We start from the raw sequence: 16,188 nt of genomic DNA, 5'->3' as shown, positions 1-16,188 counted from the left end.
TTTTCAGGGCCGACCATTTGGTATTGAATAACTAACCGGCTTGCTGTTCCCTGGTGAAGACTATTTCCCGTGCTCTCAGCACTCCAGTGAGCCCTCTTGACTCACCTCCCTACCCAGAGGCCTGTGATCTAATGTCATTCACCAGAAAGTCCTGTTCTTTGCCGGGTGTCATGGCAAGTGCCTGTCTTTCCAGCATTTTGAAGGCTGTGGCAGGATAGTATGTTGGAAGTGATCTGTGCTATGTAGGACTTAGAGAAACCTTGTCTCAAAAAACTAAATAAATAAGACAGAAAAGAAAAAAGAAGTGGAGGAGATGGCCCAGTTGGCAAAGCATGAGGACCTGAGTTTGGATTCCTAGCTCTCATGTGAAAATCCAAGTGTGGCAGCTTGTGACCCCATGGTGGGGCGGGGGGTAGAGACAGGAAGATCCCAAGAGGCTTGTGGGCTGGCCAGTCTCACTGAATCCATGCTCCCCAGGTTCAGTGAGAGATCCTGTCTCAAAAACTAAGGTAAAGGATGATTGAAAAAGACACTTGACATTGACCTCTCTCTTTCACACACAGACACACACACACACACACACACACACACAAGTGCACATGCAACTGAACACTCAAGTGCACACACACAGAATGCCACATGTGCTCACAAAGTCCATTTTCTGAAAGGTCCCTAAGTTCTTGAGGGTCTCTGGTACCACGGACATACCAATTTTGACAGTAACAGTTAAGGAATGACTTTGATCGCCTGGAGTGTCCAAGAGACTCTAGGTAACCCATGTGTCCATGTATACGTGTTGGTGTGTACTAGTATATGTGCACACAGGTACACTGAATGCATGTGCACATTGGACACACTCCTGTGCCAGAGGTGGCACAGGAAGAGGACATGTGACAGCCATGCACTTCTGAAAATGTCTCTACTTACTAGAAGCTCATTGTTGGAGGGTTGAGTCACGTGTCTGCCATAAGATTTGGGCATTGGAATATTGGTTCCTCCGTGGATGGCTGTTCTGGGAGGATTGGGAGGTGTGGCTCTGGAGGAATTCTGTCTCTGGGAGGAGGGCTTTGAAGTTTCCAGATGTGCGCTCTCAACTGCTCCAGCTGCCACGCCTCTGCTCAGGTATCACAGTGTCTAATCCTGTGGAACCGGAAGCTGAGCATCTTCTGTAAACTGCCCTGGCCACTTATCGCTCTATCACAGCGATAGAAAAGCAGCCAATATAGCCGCTCAGTGGCAGTGCACACCTTTGATCTCAGCACTCCGGAGGCATAGGCAGGCAGATCTCTGTGAGTTCGAGGCCAGCCTGGTCTACAGAGCAAATTCTAGTACAGCCAGGGCTACACAGAGAAACCCTGTCTCAAAAAACAAAAACAAGCAAATGAATTAAAAAAGTAATCAATGCACTCGCTATGCAGAAGACTCCACTCTTCCTGGCCAAAAGACGGATGGGTTAAGCTGCCTAATTGGTTGTCTGCTGGTGACAGACGCTTACTATGACCAGCTGTGTCCGACTTCAGATTTGGATCCCTAGATGGGACAGATCCAGGTGTCACTGGGAGGTGGGAAGTGTAGGGGAGAGAGGTGACTCTGGAGCTGGGAGACAGATTTCCCCAAGTGACCCCTCAGTTAGTCACTGCTCTCTATACACAGGAGTCACCTCTAAGAGCCTGTATTTCTTCATGTTCTGAAATGCAGATGTGAGGATAAAAGGAAAACTGGGGGAGGGAATAATTTTGGTTATAACTTCTGATATCTTCCACCTCCTTCTGTTGGTATCTGAGATCAAATCCAGACAAGTACTCTGTTATTGAATCAGACCCCAGTCCCTCACTGGGAGATTCTAGGCAGGTGCTCTACCACTGAGCCACACCCCAGCCCCTCACTGGGGGATTCTAGGCAGGTACTCTACCACTGAGCCACACCCCAGCCCCTCACTGGGGGATTCTAGGCAGGTGCTCTACCACTGAGCCACACCCCAGCCCCTCACTGGGGGATTCTAGGCAGGTACTCTACCACTGAGCCACACCCCAGCCCCTCACTGGGGGATTCTAGGCAGGTGCTCTACCACTGAACCACACCCCCAGCCCCTCACTGGGGGATTCTAGGCAGGTGCTCTACCACTGAGCCACACCCCAGCCCCTCACTGAGGGATTCTAGGCAGGTGCTCTACCACTGAGCCACACCCCAGCCCCTCACTGGGGGATTCTAGGCAGGGGCTCTACCACTGAACCACACCCCCAGCCCCTCACTGGGGGATTCTAGGCAGGTGCTCTACCACTGAACCACACCCCCAGCCCCTCACTGGGGGATTCTAGGCAGGGGCTCTACCACTGAGCCACACCCCCAGCCCCTCACTGAGGGATTCTAGGCAGGTGCTCAACCACTGAGCCACACCCCAGCCCCTCACTGGGGGATTCTAGGCAGGTGCTCTACCACTGAGCCACACCCCAGCCCCTCACTGAGGGATTCTAGGCAGGTGCTCTACCACTGAGCCACACCCCAGCCCCTCACTGGGGGATTCTAGGCAGGGGCTCTACCACTGAACCACACCCCCAGCCCCTCACTGGGGGATTCTAGGCAGGTGCTCTACCACTGAACCACACCCCCAGCCCCTCACTGGGGGATTCTAGGCAGGTGCTCTACCACTGAGCCACACCCCAGCCCCTCACTGGGGGATCCTAGGCAGGTGCTCTACCACTAAGCCACACCCCCAGACAAGATGCTTTCCTGTTTTGTTATGCCTAAGTTAGGAATCTGCAGTCCATCTAGTGGTAGGTACTGTATTTTCTTCCAGCTGCAGGAAAAGGTGCATCTGGCTAACTAAGAAGACAATTCACCCCTCAGTCAACTGTGGCCAATATTCATTTGTCGTGGAACCTGACCTAGATTCTAGCATACTATAGACATGGTTAGGTTAAAATAATTACTGCATCTCATTTGTTTCATTCATTAACTCAGGAAACATCTTTTAGCTGGGTATGGTAGCACAGATCTACCATAACAGCATTTAGGGGGCTATGGCAGGAGAACTGTAGGTTCAAGGCCAGCCTGGGCTATGTTGCAAAATGCTGTATAAACAGCACAGATCTACCATAACAGCATTTAGGGGGCTATGGCAGGAGAACTGTAGGTTCAAGGCCAGCCTGGGCTATGTTGCAAAATGCTGTATAAACAAACAAACAAAAGTTTTCTGCTGAATGAGAGGTATGCAATACAAACTGTGCTAGCTAAGGGAAGGCACATAAAACACACACTTCCTCTAAAGGAACTTGATGTAGCAGGAAGCGGAGATACATGTGAAAGTGAGGCGAGGGCTGGCAAGATGGCTCAGAGGGTAAAAGCCTGCCGCCAAGTCTGATGAACCTGAGTTCGATCCCCAGGACCCACGTGGTGGAAGAAGAGAACCAATTCCTACAAGTTGTTCTGTGACCTCCACATGCACACTATGGCACACACACACACACACACACACACACACACACACACACACACACACAGAAATAAAATATAGGGTCACACAGTGAAATCATGTCTCAAAAAACATATATATATATTTATGTATATATGTATATATATGGCTATAATTATTACAAATTAAATAAAATGAGGTGATATGGAGGCTGGGAGTCCAGACAGGCTTATGTGAGTAAAGTTCATGTTGAACTGTTGAGACGTTAGGGGCTCATAAGTGAACAAGGTAGGAAAGGTTTCCCGCACAGAACAGCACGGGGAAAGGTCTGTAGATAGGAAGATAGCTGGAATCTGTGGAAAGAGGAGTTTGGCCTAGGAGAAAGGCTATGAGCAGAAGCCATGTTGACGGCAGGCTAGACTGGAAAAGGAACCAGAGGTTCCCCTCTGTGATTTTATTGTTGTTTGTTTGTCTGTTTGAGGCAGGGACTCATGCGGCCCCACTGGCCTCCAGTTCACTCAGTAGATGTAGCTGACTTGAGGCTGGTCTTGAACTCCTCCTGCCTCTGGCTCTGAAGTGTTAGGTTTACAACAGTGTGCATCACCATAACTGTTAGGAGCTTTCTTTGTTTGTTTGTTTTCTTTTCTTTTGGTTTTTCGAGACAGAGTTTCTCTGTGTAGCTTTAGTGCCTGTCCTGGATCTCACTCTGTAGCCCAGGCTGGCCTTGAGCTCCCAGAGAGTTCGGCTCTGCCTCCCGAGGGCTGGGATTGAAGGCGTGCGCCACCACCGCCCAGATGAGCTGTTTCTTTTATTGTTGTTGTAATTATCATCATGAGTGTGTGTGTGTGTGTGTGTGTGTGTGTGTGTGTGTGTGTGTGTGCTATGGGTATGTAATTTTGTGTGTATGACTGTGTGTGTGAGATACTGTGTGTGTGTTATGGGTGTGTGACTGTGTATGTGCACTATGAGTGTGATTGTGTATGTGACCTATGGGTGTGGGATTTGCGTGTGTGCTGTGTGTGTGCACTATGAGTGTGATTGTGTGTGTGCTATGGATGTGGGATTGTGTGTGCTGTGTGTGCACACTATGAGTGTGAGTGTGTATGTACTCTGAGTGTGAGATTGTGTGTGTATGTGTGTCTGTGTGCATGCTATGGGTGCGTGAGTGCAGGTGTGCACATGCCAGGGCGTGCATATGGAGGTCAGGGAACAACTTTGGGTAGTCAGTTCTCTCCCTCCACCTGTGGAGGTCAGATCGCTTTCCTTTCTATTGCTCCGCCGCCGTAAATATCAAGCTAGCTGGTCTGCGAGCTTCTGGGTGATTCTCCGTCTCTACCTCCCACCTCACCACAGGACTGCTGCGATCTCACGTGCACACCATCACACTTGGCTTCCTTTTTTTATGGTTCCTCCTCATCAAGCTCAGGTCATGAGGTTTGCACTAGTGAGCTTTCTCCACCCACTGGGCCATCTCACAGTCCTAGGAACTCCATTTCTCACTAAGGAAACCACAGTGTCTACTGTGTACCCAGAATTTCAATAAATGCTTTACAAACACAAATTTGTTTAGTCCTTAAAACAAACCAATTATGAGCATGATCTTCCAACAACAAAGGCAAAGAAAGTTTACGGAGCAGTTGAGTATGGTAGTGCACATCTGCCACCCCAGTGCTCAGAAGCATTGTGCAGGAAGATTGTAAGTTCAAGCTCAGCCCGGGCTACACAGCAACATCCTGTCTCAAAAAGTAAGAGAAGCAGGCTGGAAAGATGGCTCAGTGGTTAAGAGTGCTTGTTGCTCTTGCAGAGGACCTGGGTTCAATTCCCAGCACCCATATGGGGTTCACGACCATTCATAACTCCAGTTCCAGGGGATCTGACTCCTCTTCTGATCTCCCTGGGCATCAGGCATGCACATGGTGCACAGATATACACGCAGGCAAGAAACTCACCCACGTTAAATAAACAACTCTTCTTTTAAAAACACAAAGCAAAAGAAAAGATAAAGTTAATGAGTTGTCCAAGATCACTCAGCCAGCAACTGATCACTGATATTTGAATCAAATTGTGTGAAAAGTGCTGATATTAGGGTAAATGTTTTTATTCTTACTGTAACTTTAATTGTTCTGTATTTTAAAATATTTTTATTTTTATTATGTATATATGGTGCACAAATATACATTGTCTGCATGTATATTTGTGCACCATATATACATCTGGTACCTGTACCTACAAAGGCCAGAAGAGGGATCCCCTGGAACTGGAGTTACCGGCAGTTGTGAGCGGCCATGTAAGTGCTGAGAATCAAACCCAGATCCCCTGGAAGAGCAGCCATGTGTGTGCTGTGGGTGTGTGAATGCATGCGTGTGAGTGTGCATATGTACTATGGCTGTGTGTATGTATGTGTCTGTGTGCATGCTATGAGTGTGTGAGTGCATGTGTGTGAGTGTGGGGGTGTGTGCATATGTGCTATGGGTGTGTTTGTGTGTGTCTGTGTGCATGCTATGAGTGTGTGAGTGCAGGTGTGTGTGTATGTGCTATGTGTGTGTGTGTGTGTGTGTGTGTGTGTGTGTGTCTGTGTGCATGCTATGAGTGTGTGAGTGCAGGTGTGCCCATGCCACAACCACTGAGCCACTCCAGCCCCCCTCCAATGTTTTTTAAATCATATTGATGAATTGATTGGTTGATTGTGTGTGTGCGTGTGCTCATACACGATCGCAAGTACATGCACACACACACAGATATACACACTCATGTGCCACAGTTTGCCTGTGAAGGTCACAGGAAAACTTGCAAGACTCGATTCTCTCATTCCACATGCCTGGGAAGAAGTGGGGAACCCAAGGACCCAATGACCCTCCCCATTCCCTCTTCCACGAAACAGTGTCAACAGCCCACAGGCCCAGTTGTGATGAATTTGCATGCAGGCATGGCTGATCTGGTGGAGATAGCAGCTGCTTTGCTGAGCAGACGTATTCTATCTACACTTGGCATCTTGTGAGAGTCTGTTTCTTGCTGGCCCAGGTCTCATCCTGCCTTCTGCCAGATAACCAAATGCTTTGGCTACACAGGAAGTCCTTGGCCCAGCACAGGTGGCAGGAACTCAAAAATACCCAGCCTGGTTTAAAAAGGCTGCAGTAGAGATGGGGCCAGCGTTGCAGTGGGGTGGAAGGCATTCTAAATGGAGGGGGTGCGACCCGGCCTGAGTGTCATGCAGCTAAGTTTGGTCCTTCATATGGAAGGAGCAACAAGAAATGACCACATGGGTTTTTATTTTACAGAACTGAGGATTGAACGCAGGGGCTTGTACACGTCATGCAAGCTCTCTACCACTGAGCCACACCTCAGCCCCTCACTGGGGGATTCTAGGCAGGTGCTCTACCACTGAGCCACACTCCAGCCCCTCACTGGGAGATTCTAGACAGCTGCTCTATTTCTCAACTACTTGATTTGGAAGAGGGAAGTTGTAGGATCCAATTTGCGTTTCAGAAAGATATCTGGCAGCTGATTAGTAGGTTGATTAGAGAAGGACCATCCTAGAGCCAGAAAATAAGTAGGAAACAGCAGTTGGTATAAATTAGAGGGGTAGATTTACACTGTATCCAAGAGATAGTGATATAAACTGCTAACCTTTCACCGAAATCCACCCTCCCTAGCCCAGACAGAGTCTGGCCTTGTAGGCCAAGCTGTCCTTCAACTCCTGGATTTAGGCTTAAAGCCACCCACCACCATGCCTGCCCATCATCCTTCTTTGCTTTTCTAATAATATTCTAGATTAATACATGTCTAGCAACTGCATACCCCAGCCTTCCTGTGTCTGATCAGCTGTAAGCAGAGGGGAAGGACTTGCAGCCCCAGGGTTCTAGAATGTTTCTTTGGGGTTATTTCTTAAGTCCTTGCTTGCACTTGTTTTTTTTTCTTTTAATGTGTAGCCCAGGGTGGCCTCAAACCCTCGATCCTCTGGCCTCTGCCTCGTTGGCATTTCATCCCAGGGTGTACAGCTTCAACTAGCACTTGTTCTGTTTCTCTTTGCTTTCTTTGCCAAGCCAAGAGCTCACCACGCAGCCCAGACTGGCCTTGAGCTCACAGCAACTCTCATGTTTTTGATTCTCAAACACTGAGATTAAAGGCCTAAGCTACCATGCCCAGCTGCTCTCTTTGTTGTAGTTGGGTATGAGAGGACGAGGTGCTCCTGAGTGGTTGGTGGTTAGTCTGTACTAGTTAGTCTAAGGCTGACAGGAGAAGATGCTGGGGGAGATGGCAAACCTAATTTGGGAAGGCTGGACGTGGAGGTGCTGTAATCTCAGCACTGGAGAGGCCACGGTAGGAAAAAAGATTTCTTTCTTTCTTTCTTTCTTTCTTTCTTTCTTTCTTTCTTTCTTTCTTTCTTTCTTTCTTTCTTTCTTTCTTCCTTTCTTTCTTTCTTTCTTTCTTCCTTTCTTTCTTTTTCTTTCTTTCTTCCTTTCTTTTTTCTTTTCTTCCTTCCTTCTTTCCTTTCTTCCTTTCTTCCTTTCTTTCTTTCTTCCTTTCTTTCTTTTTCTTTCTTTCTTCCTTTCTTTTTTCTTTTCTTCCTTCCTTCTTTCCTTTCTTCCTTTCTTCCTTCTTTCCTTTCCTTTCTTTCTTTCCTTTTGGTTTTTGGAGACTGGGTTTCTCTGTGTAGCCCTGACCATCCTGGAACTCACTCTGTAGCCCAGGCTGGCCTCGAACTCAGAGATGTGCCTGGCTCTGCCTCCCGAGTGATGGGATTAAAGGCATGAGCCACCACACCTGGCTTAACTTTTTCTTTTCTTAAGATTTACTTTTATTATTTATGTATGTCTCTGTCTGTGCATGTGAGTTTGGGCTCATGGAGGCCAGGGTGTGGGATCCCCGGGGCTGGAGTTGCAGGAGGTCGTGAGTCACCTGACATGAATGTTGAGAATGAGCTCCTGTCTTCTGCAAGAGCAGCAAGTGCAGTTCTTAATGCTGAGCCGTCTCTCCAGCTCTGTGGAATACCGCTCTAGTTTGAAGCCAACCTAGACTACTTCGTTGAGATCAAATGTCAAAAAAATTTAAACGGTACAGTGGTGTCATACACCTTTAGTCCTAACACTCAGGAGGCAGGGGTAGGCAGGAAGGTCTCTGTGAGTTCGAGGCCAGCCTGGTCTACAGATTGAGTTCCAGGACAGCCAGGGCTACACAGAGAAACCCTGTCTCGAAAAAACAAACAACAAAATGTAAGTTGTGGAAAGTCGCTCAGTTGACAGGGTGCTTGCCTAGCACACACAAAGCCCTCAGTTCGATCCCCCCACCATGTAGAACTTGACCTGGTGGCGCACCCCTGCAGTCCCGGAACTTGTAATGCAGAGGCAGAAGAGCAGAAGTTCAAGGTCATCCTGAGCCACACTGTCTCAAAGACACTAAAAAAATTCTCTTCGTTGGGAATATGTTGAGGTGTCTATTTATAGCAGTGTGCAATCTGTGTGTGTGTGTGTGTGTGTGTGTGTGTGTGTGTGTGTGTGTGTGTGTTGCTCCTGGGCTCACCTATGCATGTATATTCCGATGCCTGTGGTCCACATTAGGTGGCTTCCTCTATTACCCACCTCTTTTGGTTTGGAGACAGAGCCTCTCACTTGGCTTGGAGCTTGCCATTTTAGCCAGGCTGGTTATTCTGCAAGTCCTCAGGACCTGTCTGTCCCTGTTGCTCAGAGCTGCGGTTGTGGGTGTGTATTGACTGTCATGGCTTTTTTTTTTTTAAACATGGTGCTAGACAGGCAAACTGAAGTCCTCCTCCTTGCACGGTAAACACATACACATGGAGCCATCTTACCAGCTCCTCTCTCTGCTGAGTGTCTCTTCAAGGAGGGGGGCGGGGCTGACGAGAAGCATTTGTTGATTTCCATGATGTATATACTCCAGCAGAGACTGACTTCCAGTTCCTACAATCCACATTGATTCACTGAAGAAGCAGTTAGGGTGTGAGGTGGACAATGGGCTCTCCCGAGCTGGCATGAGCTGGCACTAGCTGACGCCAACACGCCACGGTTCGCGTATCCAAGTGCGGATATTCAGCCTGCCATTGGACAGACGCCAATTCTGCACACTGAGAAGATTCAGCTGGGCTTTGAGTGCTGTTAGAGGACTAAGTGGGTAAAGAGGCCGAGAAGATGGTACAGTCAGTAAAAAAATGCCTGACGCACGAGCGTAAGGACCTGAGTTCACATCCTAAACACACGCAGCGCGACGCCAGGCATGCTGGCAGAGGGGATGGTAAGAGGGACAGCGGATGTCTGGGGTCACTGGCCAGCAGCCTAGCTCATCAGTGGACTCCAGGTTCATTGAGAGAACCCTGTCTCAACAAATAAGAGTGTGATAGAGCGAGATGCCTGGCTTCGACCTGTGGTCTCTATCTACATGCGTGTGCACCTACACACACACACGCACACACACATGTGCACACACACACACACACACACACACACACACACACACACACACACGCACCAGGAACAAATACTAAATATTCCAATAGGCAACACTAATTGGACTCAGTGGGGTGCAGAAAAATAAAAAGGAAAAAACATGAAAGTAGAATGGGTGTGTATTGGGGGTGTGTAAGACAGAGGGAAGACAGGAGCTGGGGTAGATGTGATCAAGATACTTGTATGAGCCGGGCGGTGGTGGCACACGCCTTTAATCCCAGCACTCAGGAGGCAGAGGCAGGTGGATCTCTGTGAGTTTGAGGCCAGCCTGGTGTACAGAGAGAGATCCAGGACAGCCAGGGCTACACAGAGAAACCCTGTCTCAAAAAACAAAAACAAAAACAAAAAACAAGATACTTGTATGAAATAGTCTTTGACGAAATAAAAGTTATCCTAAAAATAATAAAAATAGTAAATTTTTAAATTGGGGTTAGTCTAGGAGGATGACTCGGTGGATTTAGGGCACTTACTGGCATCTCAGACAGTGTGAGCTTCATCCCTGGATCCCACCCGGCAGAAGGAGAGGGCGGACTCCTGCAAGTTGCCCTCTGATCTCCACAGGTGCACACGGCAACCTGTGCCCACACGCACACACTGCACATCATTAACACACACACAATAATAATAAAACAAAATACAAAATGAAATAATAACTAAAGTGGGTTCGGGGTGTGTAAGCTGTGTAAGCAGAAGGCGACTGAGAGATGAGAAAGAGATCACATGTGAGTGAGTGCGTGTGTGCCTGTGTGCGTGTGTGTGTGTGTGTGTGTGTGTGTGTGTGTGTGTGTGTGTGTGTATGGAGCTGTGTATATGTGCAGATGTGCCCACTCTGTGTGTATGTGTGTGCATATATGTGGAGGTCAGAGGATACCTTGCAAGAGTTGGTTCTCTCCTTCCACCATGTGGGTCCCAGGGATCAGAAGGAGGCTTGGCACCAAGTGTCTCCATCCCCTGAGCCATCTTGATGTCCCCAAAGGAGGATCTTCATGGAGGGAGTGGGGGGTGGGGAGGAAGAGGGTGGGGGAATTCATGTGACGTGAAGCAGAAAGAAGGGCTGTTTGTGAGAAGGAAGGTAGAGGAGGGGGGTTGGGCAAGGGCAGTGGGGGAGGGGATGAACAGAGTGCCATGACAGTGTGTATAAATGTCAGAACGAAACCAGTCACTTTGTATGCTAACTTTAAAAATTAACTTAGAGTTCATTAAAGGAACAAAAAAAGCAAGTTATTTCAAGCGTTGTTGAGTATGTCTGTAATCCAGCACTCAGAAGGCTGAGGCAGGAGGATCAAGAGCTCAAGGCCAGCCTGGGCTACATAGTGAGTCCCTACTCAAAAAAACCCAATATATATGAAAAAAAAAAAACCTAAAGTAAGTGAATAAGTAGAATGAAAAGTAGGCATCAGCTTGGGATATTATCCAGTGGCAGGGCACTAGCCTGAAGTCCTGGGCCTGATCCCCATCTCCTTTGCCAAAAAACCACAGTAGACATTTGACTCTCCAGGATCTTCCCATGCTGCTCCATCCTTCATGACTTCTCGAGGCCTCGATTTCCAAAGCCTTAGCCACTTAGGCCTCCAACTGCCTCACTGCCCACACGTCCTCACGTCACTTATGTGAGTTTTCCTGGGTACATAGGAACAAAACATCTACCATAGAAACAAGCCCACCAAGGGGCTGGGAAGACAGCTCCCATAGTAAGCACACAGATATGAGTTTCATGCGTAAAAGCCATGGGAAATAGCAGGGCATGGTGGTATGTCTAAAATCTCGGTATTGGAGAGCTGAAGGCAGGTTGCTCCCTGGACTCACTGGGCAGCCAGACTTCCTGATTCGGTGAGTTTCAGGTCAGTGAGAGACAAGCTGGGAGGCTTAAGAGAGAAGTTGTTGGGTAAGATCACTTGCTATGAAAGCACGATGACCTGAATTTGAAACTTAAGCACCCATGGAAAAAGATGGGCGTGTCCATGCACCTCTAGCCCCAGCCCTGTGGGAGACAGAGACGTGAAGACCTCTGAGGGTTGCTGGCTGCCAGCCTAGCTCTAGGTTCAGTGGGAGATCCTGCCGCAAGGGAAGAAGGTGGTGAATGATAGAGCAGGACCCCTGACACCGCTCTGGCCTCCATGGGTACACCAGCACCAGAACACACACGCACCCCCAAAAAGAAAAGGATGAAACAAACGTGGACGGCATTCCTAAAGAACAACACCCAAGCTCTTCATAGATCTGTACACATGTGCATGTCTCTCTGTACCCACAGACTCACCCGCATACACATAGGAACTTAGAAAGAAGCAACTTGGGCCAGGTGCGGTGGCGCACACCTTTGATCACAGCGCTCAGGAGTCAGAGGCGAGAGGATCTCCATGAGTTCAAGGCCAGCCAGGTCTATAGTTTGGTAAACTAGCGAGTTTATATGAATTTACTGGGGGAGAATGAGTGTCAGCTCAAAAAAGATACATCCCTGGAGCTCCCTGCCCAGCCTTCAGGCAGCTCCACCAGAGAGTCTCATTTCCCCAGCTGTTATGAGCTGCTCATATAAGCTTGGGGGAGGGGCCTTGCGGGACGTGTAATGTTGGTAAGTGCGCTGAGCCTTGCAGGTTTCCTTATGATCCTCCCGCCTCCCTCCTGCCAGGAAGGCTTCCATGTGGAGGACACGGCTAGGCACAGTCACTCTCTCAGGCTCCTCTCAGCTCCTTGCAAATGGTCTAGACAAGGCTCCCAGTGGCCTCTGTGCTGCTCAGCTGGTGTGCACATCTCAGAGCAGTCTTGGTTCATCTATCTGCGGCACGGAACGACCACTCTTCTGCATTGCCTATTGAGAACATTTTTGGATTCCAGAACCCCACATTCTCCCAAGTTTCTCCGCAGCTCTCTGGCTTCCTGCTTTGGCAGTTTGGAGAATGGCTGACCTCTAAATGTTGGAGTTCCTTAGAGGTTGGTCTTTGGCCATTTTTGTCTTTTCCCTGAGCCTTTTTTTTTTTTTTAATGACCTCATCTGCTTGAATGTGCCACTCACTCTTAGGGCTCCATTCCAAGCCAGATTTCTGTGTTGAGTCCCAGATCAGCTTCTACACTACACAGTGAACATTTCTCTCTGTGCCTCAGATCTAAAACTTCTACCTTCCTCCTCAAGTGTCTCCTCTCTCAAATATATTGTGTTCCCTAGCGCAGTGAGGGAAGGGAATCGATAAAAACCGAGCACCAGGGGATGTCCGTATGAAGACGCAGTAATGGAATCCATCTCTATGTACGTACCTTCAGGCCGTGCGGTTGACAGTCTTGAGTGCCGGCTCGATGGGAGTTAGAGGATCACCTGGGAGACAGGCTTCCAGGTGTGTCTGCCAGGGTGTTTCCGGAAAGATTTAGTGGAGGTGGGAAGACCCACTTTGGGTGTGGGCGGTATGACGGCATCACAGCACCAACTGAAGCCCTGGACTGAATCAAAAGGAGAAAGCGAGCGAGCGAGCATCAGTGTTCATGTTCTCTGCTTCCTGGCTGTCCGTAAACAATGTGGCCGGTTCCTCGTGCCCCCGCCATGAAGCTTTCCCGTCGTGGTGGACTGTGTCCCCTCAAACCGCAAGCCCAAACGAGCCCGTCCTTCCCTCCCTAAGCTGCTTCCGGCAAAGCAGCTCATGCTGGGCATCCACACTGACTTTTCTTCCCAGGCTCACCTTCCGCCTTCCTCCTCTGTAGACCACTGTCTCCTTGAAAGGTGAGGGACCGCACTCTCAGTGCCTACGCCAGAGCCTCCAGGACGTCACCAGGGCTCAGGAGATATCGGCTCAGTGAGCTAAATTAAGGGAAGCCATCAGTGTAGAAATCAGCACGAGAGGCGGCAGTTCGGCAGAGGTTGGTGCTAGGCAGCGAGCCCACTTAAGGGGTCTCCAGGAAGTCACTTTGCCCCCTTTGGACTTTAAGGCAATGGGAGTGAAACTATAAGGTCCTTTCCGAATTCCAGTGCTGACTCTATTATCTATATACATCACAGAATTCACAAGTGCACACATGTGCAATCTGTGAATAATGAATGTTGCTTAAAAACAAACAAACAAACCAAAAACAAAAACAGAAGCTGGTGCACGATTTTAATCCCAGCACAAGGGAGGCAGAGGCAGGAGATATCTGAGTTCAAGGCCAACCAGGTCTACAGAGCAGAGTTCCTGGACAGCCAGAGCTACACAGAGAAACTGTCTTTAAAAACAAAACAAAACAAAAAACTGAATGACTAGTGTTGCCTCTTTGTTTTGCTTTATGTCCTGTGTTTTTGAGACATGGTGTTGCTATGTAGGTCTGGAGTTACAAGTGTGGGCAACCACTTCTGATGACTAGGTGGTTTAAGTGGGTAGTGGTGGATGGTGTCTTCCTCAATTACTCTGAACCTTACGTTTATTTTATTTTATGTGTATGCATATTTTGCTTGTACGTATGTGTGTGCCTTGTATGTGAACCTGGTGTACCAGAAGAGGGCATTTGATTCCCTGAAACTGGAGTTACAGAAGGTCTTGAGCCACCATGGAAGTCCTGGCAACTGACCCCAGGTCCTCTGGAAGAGCAGAAGTGCTTTTAACTGCGGAACCACCTCTCCACCTCCCACCTTGATTTTTGAGACAAGATATCTCACTGAACCTTGAACTCTCTGATTTAGTGAGATTGACTGTCCAGCAACCCCTCAGGTTTGCCCCAAGTTTCAGTTTCTGTCTCCAGATGTTGGGACTGTAGGCATGACCATTGTGCCTGGATTATTTATTTATTATTTATTTATTTATTTATTTATTTATTTATTTATTTATTTATTTATTTATTTATTTATTTTTAAGCGAGACAGGGTTTCTCTGTGTAGCTTTGGAGCCTGTCCTGGAATTCACTCTGTAGCCCAGGTTGGCCTCAAACTCACAGAGATCCACCTGCCTCTGCCTCCTGAGTGCCGGGATTAAATGTGCGCCGACACTGCCCGGCCTGTATTTTTTTTTTTTTTAACATGTTCTTGGGGATCAAACTCGGGTGGTCATGTTTGCATGGCAAGAGCTTTGCTGACTGAGTCCTCTCCCAAGTCTCCCCCCAACCACACACTATGTAGCCCAACCTGGCCTCCAACTCAACATGCAGGTAAAGATGAATGTGAACTCTTGATTCTCCTGTCTTTATAAGTGTCCACGAAACCCACCACACTCTATTTTGAATAATGTGTTTAGATCCACTCAACTATGAGGACTGTCCGAAGGCCATCCGGCAACTTGAATTTTCCCCAAACACTTTCACTATCTACGGTGATCAGTGTCCCAGCAACCCAGGAGAGTTGAGGATAATCGTCAATGCACTTAACTGAACAGGTTTGGAAACCAAAGTCTCAATCTTTTATTGTGCTCTCTCGGTGGAGGTGCTACACGATGAAGTTTCCTTCAACGGCTGCACAGTCAAGTTATGAAAGCTGCCTGAGATCGTGATCTCAACTGATCCGGAAACAGTATCGTGAGGATTAATAAGCAAAGTATAGGCTGGAGAGGCGGTTCCGTGGATAGAACCTTCGCCTAGCATTCTGGAAGCCCAGAGTTCCACCCTGCATAAATCAGGCACGGTGGCGCATACGTTCTAATCCCAGCACTGGGGAGGTAGAAGCAGGCACGGAGGTGCATACATTCTACTTGAGAGGTAGAAGCAGGGGGATTTATTTATCAGATCAGGGTCATCCTTGGCTGTGTGTAGTGGGCTCACGATACAAAACAAAACCCTTTAGCCGTGCAAATCAATGAATATGAACTGTTATTGCTGCGGTATGAGGCCTAGTCTAGGAGCCTACAACCCCCCACAGGGCTGCGCTGAAGAACTGTTCGGGTGTTATTCCCTCTGACTGCATTTTCCGGGCTCCTAGCGATCACCAACCGCTGTCTTTTTTCGCCCCTCGGTCCTACACTGGTTTGGACTCCTCTAGCTCCGCCTCCGGGAAGGGGGCGTGGCCTCACCCAGAGGGGCGTGACCAAGCCGAGAACTGGGCCTTCAAGCCTCCAGTCTGGAGCCGCCCAATGTCGGGGGGTGTGGGGGGTGTGGGGGGGGGCGGAGGAAGAATGGAAGGAGGTCGGTCACGTGACCGGAGAGGGGGGGTTTCACCCTCCCCTGTGCCTATACCACCTCTGCCGTCCCTGGGGAGGGTGTTCTTTGCCCCCTTTTTCAGGAAGCCAACCACTTACCGTGGTCCCGGCTGAGTTGGAAAACCACGGCGTGGTGCTTTTCCCGGGACGGAGCCCGTGCGCGCCCCTGCCGCGGCGCGGTCGCCTCCCCACGCCCCCCCCCTGCACTCGGGCAGTTGGTCTCGCCCAGCCTGGC

General features: G+C 48.8%; 1 long non-coding RNA gene across 1 annotated transcript; it reads right to left on the bottom strand.

The window, feature by feature from the left end:
- Positions 1 to 9,971: 9,971 nt before the first annotated feature.
- Positions 9,972 to 16,165, bottom strand: LOC128120284 (uncharacterized). The gene is made up of 4 exons (XR_008221824.1): positions 16,053 to 16,165; positions 13,539 to 13,657; positions 13,123 to 13,302; positions 9,972 to 11,490 (listed from the first exon to the last, which is right to left on the bottom strand). It is a non-coding gene; the product is annotated as an uncharacterized LOC128120284 (long non-coding RNA).
- Positions 16,166 to 16,188: the final 23 nt, after the last annotated feature.

Source organism: Peromyscus californicus, unplaced genomic scaffold (genome assembly GCF_007827085.1).
Source record: "Peromyscus californicus insignis strain IS unplaced genomic scaffold, ASM782708v3 Scaffold_2__1_contigs__length_46816999, whole genome shotgun sequence".
NCBI lineage: Eukaryota > Metazoa > Chordata > Mammalia > Rodentia > Cricetidae > Peromyscus > Peromyscus californicus.
Note: the sequence above shows the minus strand (reverse complement) of the source record. Positions and strands in the feature narration are given on the sequence as shown.